Source organism: Ictalurus furcatus, chromosome 13 (assembly GCF_023375685.1).
Source record: "Ictalurus furcatus strain D&B chromosome 13, Billie_1.0, whole genome shotgun sequence".
Taxonomy (NCBI): Eukaryota; Metazoa; Chordata; class Actinopteri; order Siluriformes; family Ictaluridae; genus Ictalurus; species Ictalurus furcatus.
Genome location: NC_071267.1, coordinates 4643379 through 4653105, shown reverse-complemented (window position 1 = coordinate 4653105; position 9727 = coordinate 4643379). Strand labels below are relative to the sequence as shown.

Genomic DNA, 9727 nt, shown 5'->3' with positions numbered 1-9727 from the left:
ACAAAAAAAACCCAAACCTTTTACTAACGACTACACCTAAGCTGTATTAAAACATACATTGAAAGGTATTACTTTAAAGTGTACTTTCATAATAATATACTTAAGGCTACATGACAGTAAAAAGTATGTTTCAGTAAGAATAGTTCCTTACAGCATACTGAACTTTAATTTAGGTATTACTTTAAAATATACTTTTGGAAAAATACAGACAAGTATAGTTTAGGTATATATCCAGAAAGTACGTGAAGTGAAAAAATGTACTTTTAATATTCTTTGTGCATGAAGTAAACTATTTATGAAATTAAGCATGCTTCATTTTTGCATGGGCCACATTTACTGTACTGTATATGAAATCTAATAGCAATACTCTCACTCATTTTATAATAGAAGTGTAATAACAATGCACTCACTCTCAAGTTTTGAGTCCTTTTGAGGTCACATGGCAAGTCGGAGAAGATGACGATGAGGCAGGCGAATGGATAGAGGCAATGCATTGCAAATATACCACCTCAACCTGTTGAAACGTTGGAAAGAGGCAGTTCCTGCGGCTCTGACGATGGTGCTTCAAGAGAGGGAGGAGCTGGGACTGGAAATAAGTCAAAAGAGTGTGGCCCAGTTCACCTCAGTCCCCTGTGGAGACCATCTCTCACTGTCTCAGAGACTACAGATTGCCAAGTTGTAAGAGAAATTTTCCAACATGTTTTCCAACGAGACTTCTCCAGTTGTGGTTGCTTGTGGCTATTAAAGCATTAAATCCAGCACTAATCATGCAATGATCCCATGTTGCAGAGATTCAGAAGCGGCTGAATATGATGAGACCTGGACGAGGATGCCTTTTAGTGTTCTCAGGTTTTGATGCCATACAGGAGGAACTGGGCATCAATTCTAGCAATACGTGGATCTTTAAGTCTAATGATATGGATGCCATGTCAGTACTAAAGGAAAAAAATGTTATATAATATTGGATAATAATATAATATGGGGGGGGGGGGTGTCTTTGCAGCAAAGTGCCATTACCACCATATGTGGATTATTTTCCTATAACAGCACGTCATGCAGAGTTTTTGTTCCTCTTATACCACAGTTGTTACAATTCTTTATTTATTAATGAATGAAACTGTGCTTTTTAATGGTTTATTGTTACATATAATATTGTGGAAAGTTTGTGAGACAAGTTCCTTAGATTATAAGATTACACTTGCATTGCAGCAGCTCACCAGCCTCTCTTTTTCTTTTTTGAGATTATTATTATTTATTTTTTTTTAAATCCCACAGCTTGGCATGCTACATAGAAACATACTGCTGTTGCTTACTTAGATGACATAATCATTTACTGTATAGTACTGATTGGCAGCAGCATTTGATCCTGATCCTGAGATCCTTGAGATGGTTACTCACAGCAAACCCAAAGAAGTTTGCAGTTTGTCAGGTGTAAGTATGGTATCTGGGCTTCCACTTGGGCCATGGGCCCCGCCAGGGTGGGGAGAAAGCTGCAGGCTGGATGGCTCAGGGTATTTGGTGGTGGGGGCGTGGTCAAGAGGTGTCAGGTCAAACTGGCAGGTAAAGTGTGATAATTCTCATTTGTGTCTTATTACGAGTTTGTGTTTTTGGTTGAGTTTTGAAAGTGCACTGAAAAGCAGGGTCTGAATAAACATGAGCCTGGAGCTCCACTAAAAATCTACCTCTCTTCTGAGTCTTCCACTACACTCTGCCACACCGGAGATCTACACTGACTATATCAAGTCTTAGCTACTGATTCACTCCCTGATTCTGGTTAGACCTTGTTTACCATTGTTTTCTTAGCCCTGCCTATCGCCTGACCGCTGATCGCCTGACCTTTGCCTGTTTTGACTTTGAACCTGCAAGCCATTTTGGATTTGTTTGACCCACATCAAATCAATTCCTTTATATCACACAAATAAATCATCTCAGATCTTTTCCCACCTTTAATGTGCTATAGCAACCAACACATTTCTAGTGAAAATAAAAAGGGTTTCTTTTAACAGTGGTGTGCAGACTTTTTATATCCACTGTATTTCTGTCTCTACAGGACTGCATTACATTGGTCAGCTACGTGAGAACAGTCTGTGTAAGATCATCATGGACCAGATCACAGAAGGACAACTGCAGTTTGACGGTGTAGTGATAGGTAGTACAGAGAAAAGCAGGAAATACACAATCTACAGTGGCAAAACAGAGATGGAGGAACATCTGAAGGAGCAGTTTCCTGATGATACCAAATCTGTAAAAATCTTCAAGCTCATGAGAGTAGTGCATCTCCCTGATTAGGAAACCTGTTTAGTTACAAAGACCTCAAGAACTTAAAGCAGGATCCTCTTCTCTCAGCTTTATAATTTCCAAAACAAAATCCATTTATTTTTTCTCAGATCTCAGCCAGGAAGACACATTTTGGTTATGCTAAAGCTTATTCCTCAGTGGGTGGCACTGTTCCTGCTTAACAGTGGCATTGCCAAACTCTGTTCCTCCATCTTTCACCTTGTAGCCACGAATGTCACAGCGGTTGCTGACAGTGTGACCTCCAACAAGGACCTCCACATAATCTTCTGCTATCTTATCTATGGTGAGAAGCTGCTTGTATTGATTTATATATTAATCTGGCAGTTTGACCAGTCATGGCTGTCATGGTGGTGCAGTGTATAGAGTTGCTGCCTCACAGCTCCAGGGCCTTTGTTCCATCCTGAGCTCAGGTTACTGTTTCTGTTGAGTATATCATGTTCTCCTCATTTCTGGGTTGGTTTCCTACAGGTTCCCCAGTTTCATCACACTGTCCAGAAACATAATGGAAGGTGATATTTGGCACAATAAGTGTGTGTAATGTGCCCTGTGATAGACTGCCATCCCATTCAGGGTGTATTCCCGGAATAGGATTTGGACTTTTTTGAATAACCCTCATATCCTTAACTTTGACTAAATGCAAAACAGTACTATTGTTGAATATTGTTTCTCTAACACAACAGCTTTTGTTCTTGTCATAATATCTTTACTGAATATGAAAATCATTATTAGAGATCACGTCTCTATTACAGAGATGATATTAAAGTCATTAATGTATCTAAGCTAAGTGTTCAACATGAATGTTTTTTGAATGTCTGAAGGAAAAAGGTGATTTTAGTTGCTGTCACATTTCCTTCATATTAGGAGGAAGATCCTCAAGCATGTGAAGGACATTTGTGAGTGTTAATCCATAAAATCCCACGGAATTTTTTATTTTTTGTTTATTGTCATGTGTTCCACCCAAAGAGTCCAGCTGTGTCATTAATGCACTGCTGTTGCACCACTACAAGCGCGGAGCATACTACCCAAAAGGTGGCGCCAGTGAAATCCCATTCCACATCATAAAGGTCATCCAGAAATTTGGTGGACGTGTGCTGGTCCGTGCTCCTGTAAATCGCATCCTAGTTGACAATAAGGGAGCTGCATATGGTGAGTGACAGAAGACAATTACAGCCATTTCTCTAACCAAATAATGCACTACTTTCTGCTGCATTCTATATAGCATGTCCTCATTAAAACCTGTGTATGATGTAGACGCAGATCTTGCAATATGTCAAATGCTATATGAGGATGCATGTTTTTCATGCCATGAATTTTTTCATACTTTCATAAATAATCACACCTATATCACTGAACTGAAAAAGTCTCTCAGATGAATGGTGTTCAGGACAGGACAGTTATAATATAGCTGAACTTTTCCTTATTAAAACGGAATGTCTGGAACATGCAGTAATTGTCACTTTGTGATAGGCGTCACTGTGAAAAAAAGGCCAAGAGGATGTGGAAGTGCGGGCTCCTGTTATCATCTCCAACTGTGGGGTCTTCAACACCTTCCAGAAATTGCTACCATCACATATACAAACCAAATCAGGTCAGCTCTTCAACCATTAGTTTTTATATATTACTTAGCCTTTATTTCTTTGGTGTCTGGATTTCAGGTATTAGAACATTAAAGCATTAAATCCAGCACTAATCATGCTATGATCCCATGTTGCAGAGATTCAGAAGCGGCTGAATATGATGAGACCTGGACGAGGATGCCTTTTAGTGTTCTCAGGTTTCGATGCCACAAAGGAGGAACTGGGCATCAATTCTAGCAACACGTGGCTCTTTAAGTCTAATGATATGGATGCCATGTCAGTACTAAGTGGGGGGGGGGGGGGGGTGTCTTTGCAGCAAAGTGCCATTACCACAAGATGTGGATTATTTTCCTATAACAGCACATCATGCAGTGTTTTATTCCTCTTAAACCACAGCTGTTGCAATTTTTTATTTATTAATGAATGAAACTGTGCTTTGTAATGGTTTATTGTTACATATAATATTGTGGAAAGTTTGTGAGATAAGTTCCTTAGATTATAAGATTACACTTGCATTGCAGCAGCTCACCAGCCTCTCTTTTTCTTTTTTTGAGATTATTAATTATTTTTTTTATTTTTATTTTTTTTTAAATCCCAACAGCTTGGCATGTTACATAGAAACCAGAAAGCACAGATTCCTGAAGACTCCAGTGGCAGATAACACATTGAGCATTACTAAGCATTTATAAATGTTGTATAAACATCTCCTTACAAAACATCACAATGTCAACGGTTATACATTTTTCTTTGTTAAATAAATTTTTTCCCATCAATTTATTATTAGCCCTAGATTGTGTAGATCGTCCGCCCTGTGAATGTGTCCTTATTGTAAAAATGACAACATATTAGAACAAGCACATCAATATAAATCATTTGACCTGCAGCCAACACTGCTGTTATAGAAAATAAATCAACACCTTCTGACCAATCAGAATCAAGTATTCAACAGCGCTGTGGAATTAATGCTTATATATGTAAAAAATTCAGGAATCGCTGTTCATCTATTATCTGCTGTGGCTACCAAGGCAACATGATAGTCTGAAGAGTAGATATCTGTAATTTTTGCAGTTTTATTGGTTATTAGTAAAATGTAGCACTTCTTAATCAACTGCATATGTTTCAACAGTGTAAAGGAAAACTTTATTAATAGCTTTGACATAGTTTCCTGGTCAGAATTTTCTCATGTAAAGCCCACAGGGTAGTGCTGTTGTTTAGACCTTGAGAGAAAGTTAACCAAAGCACAATCCCAGCACTCAACTCTTTGCTCTTTTTCCACTTGAACATGGTTTTATTCATATTATATTACAGACTGTGGGAAGAACATGTCCAAACCCAGCATTTCTATACTTCATTCTTCGGCAGGATAATATTCACAGCTATTTCTATTAAACAAATGTAGCAAAGTGGCACTGCGGTGAGTTTTCACACTTCTAATGTTATGTTTATGTAAAAGATGGATGAGTACTTCAGTATGGGGAAGGATGAAGCTCCTGATAACGTTTCCATGATGTACTTTACGTTTCCATCTGCCGAAGATCCCACATCAAAGATCCGTCACCCAGGTACAACCTCAGGTTTCAGCAGAACGTGTTTAGATTTTTTAAAAATTCCAGACGCAGCTCACCAACAATGGTTGGAGTTAAAGTTTTGGATGGCATAGTACTGATTTCAAGTTCAAACCACACATCAGCTACTGTCCACTCAAGACAAGGAGACTTTGTGTTTGTTCCTTACTGTGAGAATGTTGAGACCAATACTAGTAGAATCTCCGGTTCATTTTTCAGGTAAATCTTGCATGACCATCCTGACAGTAGTTATTTATGAATGCTTTGAAGAGTGGAAGGACACTCCAGTGAGAAAACGATTGGATTACTATTTACAAGATGCGTACAAGATGAGATTTGCCAACAATGTCTTTGACTGGGCCTGCAGCCTGTGCCCCAAACTGAGAGACAAGGTAGCAATCATTTCACAAATAGATTTCAGAAGCAGCATCGCATGTAATATTTTGTATTAAAAGTCACAGTTTTAAACCTAGAGCATAGTTTATAAGTATACACCTGTACTCCTCCTTATTCATGCAGTTATCCAATCAGCCAATCATGTGGCAGAAGTGCAGTGCAAAACATTAATCAGATACAGGTCAAGCACTTCAGTTAATGTTTGTATCAAACATCAGAATGGGAAAAAAAATATTATCTCAATGACTTTCACCATGGCATGGCTGTTGATGCAAGATGGGCTGATTTCCTGAGAAGTTCACACACAAGAGTTTACAAAGAATGGTGTGAAAAACAAAAAAACATCCAGTGAGCAGCAGTTCTGCTGGAAATACCTTGAGAGGTCAGAGGAGACTGGTTCAAGCTGACATGAAGTCTATAGTAATGACATAATCTCTCTTTACAACCATGGTGAGCTGAAAAGCATCTCAGAATGAGGCTACCACAACCCACATTGGGTTCCACTCCTGTCAACCAAGTACAGCAATCTGAGACTACAATGGATATGGGTTAAGTGAAACTGGACAGTTTGATTGAATCTTTGATTGAAAAATATGACTTTGATTGTGCCATGGGTATGAATGCCAGACAGGTTTGTTTGAGAAATTGCTGATTTCCTGGGATTTTCATGCACATCAGTCTGTAGTGTTTAGACAGGATGGTGCAAAAAAAAAAAAAAATGTCCAGAGAGCAGCAGTTCTGTGGGTGGAAACACTTTGTTGATAAAAAAGATCAGACTGTTTCACACGAACAGGACAGCTACAGTGACTCAAATTTGTGACAGTGACTCACTTCGGTGAGCAGAAAAGCATCTCGGAATGCACAACATGTCAAACCTTGAGGTGTATGGACTACAACAAGACCACATCAGGTTCCAGTCCTGTCAACCAAGAACAGGAACCTGAGGTGACATTGGGCACAGGTTCAGAAAAACTATACAACTGAAGATTGGAAAAAGAACAAGAAATGTTTTTCCATTGTTCAGTTGTCCAGTTTCTGTCAACCTATGATAACTGTAGCTTGAAGCCCTTGAACATTATCTGCATGATTTCATGCTTTGCACTGCTACACCATGATTTGCATGGGTACAGGTGTTCCTATTAAAGTTGCCAGTGATTGTATCTTGTAAATACTCTACAAAAACATTGCTCTTATTCATTAACTCTTATTTTTCTACCTCTTTTCCTTCTAGCTGGTATATCAGGAGGTCTCCACTCCATTGTCTAACGGACACTATCTTGGTTCTTACCTCGGAGCCATTCAGCTGAGCAGAATTTGGAGCGCTTCCAAGCAGAGGCCCTCGCCAGAAATCGTTGTGATACCCCTGTCAAAATCTCTTCATTTCTGGTATAACAAGCCCTTTGTTACTGTATTGATGCTCAGTTTACAGTTATTTTGACTCCTGACATCTGCAAACTTCAGGTCAGAAATCAGAAAAGAAAAGTTATATTAATGGTAAATTACATCCTGCAATATATATATATATATATATATATATATATATATATATATATATATATATATATATATATATATATAACATACTACAGCATGCAGTCACAGACTTAGCTATGTAGAAGTCTATATTTTCTTTAATTCATGCTTGTAATGTTGTAATGACAAAAATATTAAAATAAATAAATAAATAAATAATAACATTAAATTAAAAAAAAATAATAATTTTATAAAAATATTTGAAAAAAAATTCCAGGAAATTTCCATGTGAATGCAAATGTATACAGCATGTGTATATGATTATCTTTTCTATATAAACTATGTATGGATTAATATTGACAAGGCAATATGTTACATGAGCCAAAAATAGGAATTATGGACAACTTTGTTAAGCAATAAAAAAATGAGTCTGTAGTAAATATCTTAATTCAGTTAAGGAGGAACACAGTTGGTTTCAGATAATTCATCTGATATTTCTATGTATAATTAACATACTGTTAAAATTTTTTTAAGCATTATTATATAACATATTGATGCACTAGGTAGCATTGGTGCATTGCTGCCTCTTCGATCCACTCACTCACTCGACAGGGAACTGTATCCATGCATGCTGATCTGTTAAACAATCCAGATCAACACATTAAGTAATGCCTTTAACTGTTTAAGAAGAATCCTCGTGCCGGTGTTGTTCTGACCTGTGTGTGAGTCCCTCCTGATCGGGAATCAAAGGGATTACAGAAAACCTCAAATTTATTCAACTAAGTGGACATTTCCTTTGGGAAAAGCATGCAGATCGGCTGGCATAACATGGGCCCTGATGAATGAAAGGATCTGTGGAGGGATGAATGCTTTCTCTGTGTGTAGCTGCAGCGGGATGCGAACTCTCCTCCAACTTTCTGCTCTTCTCTATTCGCTGTGAACACAGACCTTTACCCCGTGGGTGATAACCTGCGGTTATGATCTGTATCTAAATTGCCACAGTGCACTTGATATAGTAGAATGATGGAATGTACAGCAGTGTAATACAGAAAATAACTGTTAAACATGGCCTATAATAGTAGCTTTGTATATAGTCGTCAGTTAGTATATTATACTCCACATTACAATGTTTGAACTTCATTGATGCAACATAATGGATATCATGGGCACAGACTCACCAAAAGTGAACAGATATAACTGATTTTTTTTTCTATATTTGAACATTATTGATTGATACATCAGTGCACTTGTATGTTCTGATCACCTCTATGCTTCTATTTCTTTGTATTAGGGGTGTAACTCTTAGTTAAGTGCTCTAAATATTCGTATCTGTATTCAGATTTAAACCTAAATTTGCATCTGGAGCTCAACAACAACTCAACCAATGAAAAAACATTGACGAACAACAACAAAACGTTGCAGCACTTCCTGTTCGTTTCTGTATTTGTGTTCATTTAGAACACATTATATGTTGAATCTGTATAATGTATTCGTATTCGGTTACATACCTACTATGTATTGATCGCTTGTTTGACTCCAACAGGTTATATCGTAGCTCTATATCTATCACATTGCTGAAAGTCATTGAGCTATAGGTTGATATTTTGAAAAGGTTATCTTAAGTGTTTGCGTATTCACATTAATGAATTTCATTAATATCAACTTTTAAGAAATTTAGCCTTAAAAGTTGAGTACGTTGGCGGCTGTGGATCAGGTGATAGAGCGGGTTGTCCAGTAATCGTAGGGTTGGCGTTTCTATTCACGGCCCACATGACTCCACATGCAGAAGTGTCCTTGGGCAAGACACTGAACCCCGATTTGCTCCTGATGGCAAGCTAACACCTTGCATGGCAGCTCTACTACCATTGGTGTGTGAGTGATTAGATGACATTCAAAGAAAGTAGAAAGAGAAAAGACAATTGGAACACTTGAAAGAAAATGATATCTAATGCAAAAGTGTAAAATGCAATATTCAACTGATATTCAAATTCAATATTCAAAACAAAAAGAAAACACACACTGACAATAAACAGACAATAAACTCTGATTGTTTGATCCTGAGCTCAGGTTGCTCTCTATGTGGACTTTCACATGCTCACCATGTTTCCTCCCATCTCCCAAAAACACGCAGTTCCCAGCCTCCACAGCAACCTTAAGCAGGATAAAGTGGTCAGAGAAGATGATTCATAAAATCGGACTTAACATTCAATAAGCTAGAGAATCCCAGATCATGTTGCCACCCTTATTACTACACCCTCTTCACTGGAGACATTTACCATAAAAAAAAACAACAACAACAAAAAAAAAACATATACAAATATATTAAAATCAACCAAGGAATGGTTTTAAGAGCAGGTGCGAATACATGTAAGAATTCATAAAATGCCATTTTAATCTTGCTGTAAATTACAGTATGAA

General features: G+C 37.7%; 1 pseudogene; it reads left to right on the top strand.

Annotated features, from left to right (window-relative positions):
• The first annotated feature begins 1463 nt into the window (after window positions 1-1463).
• On the top strand, window positions 1464-7274 carry LOC128617319 (inactive all-trans-retinol 13,14-reductase-like; annotated as a pseudogene).
• Window positions 7275-9727: the final 2453 nt, after the last annotated feature.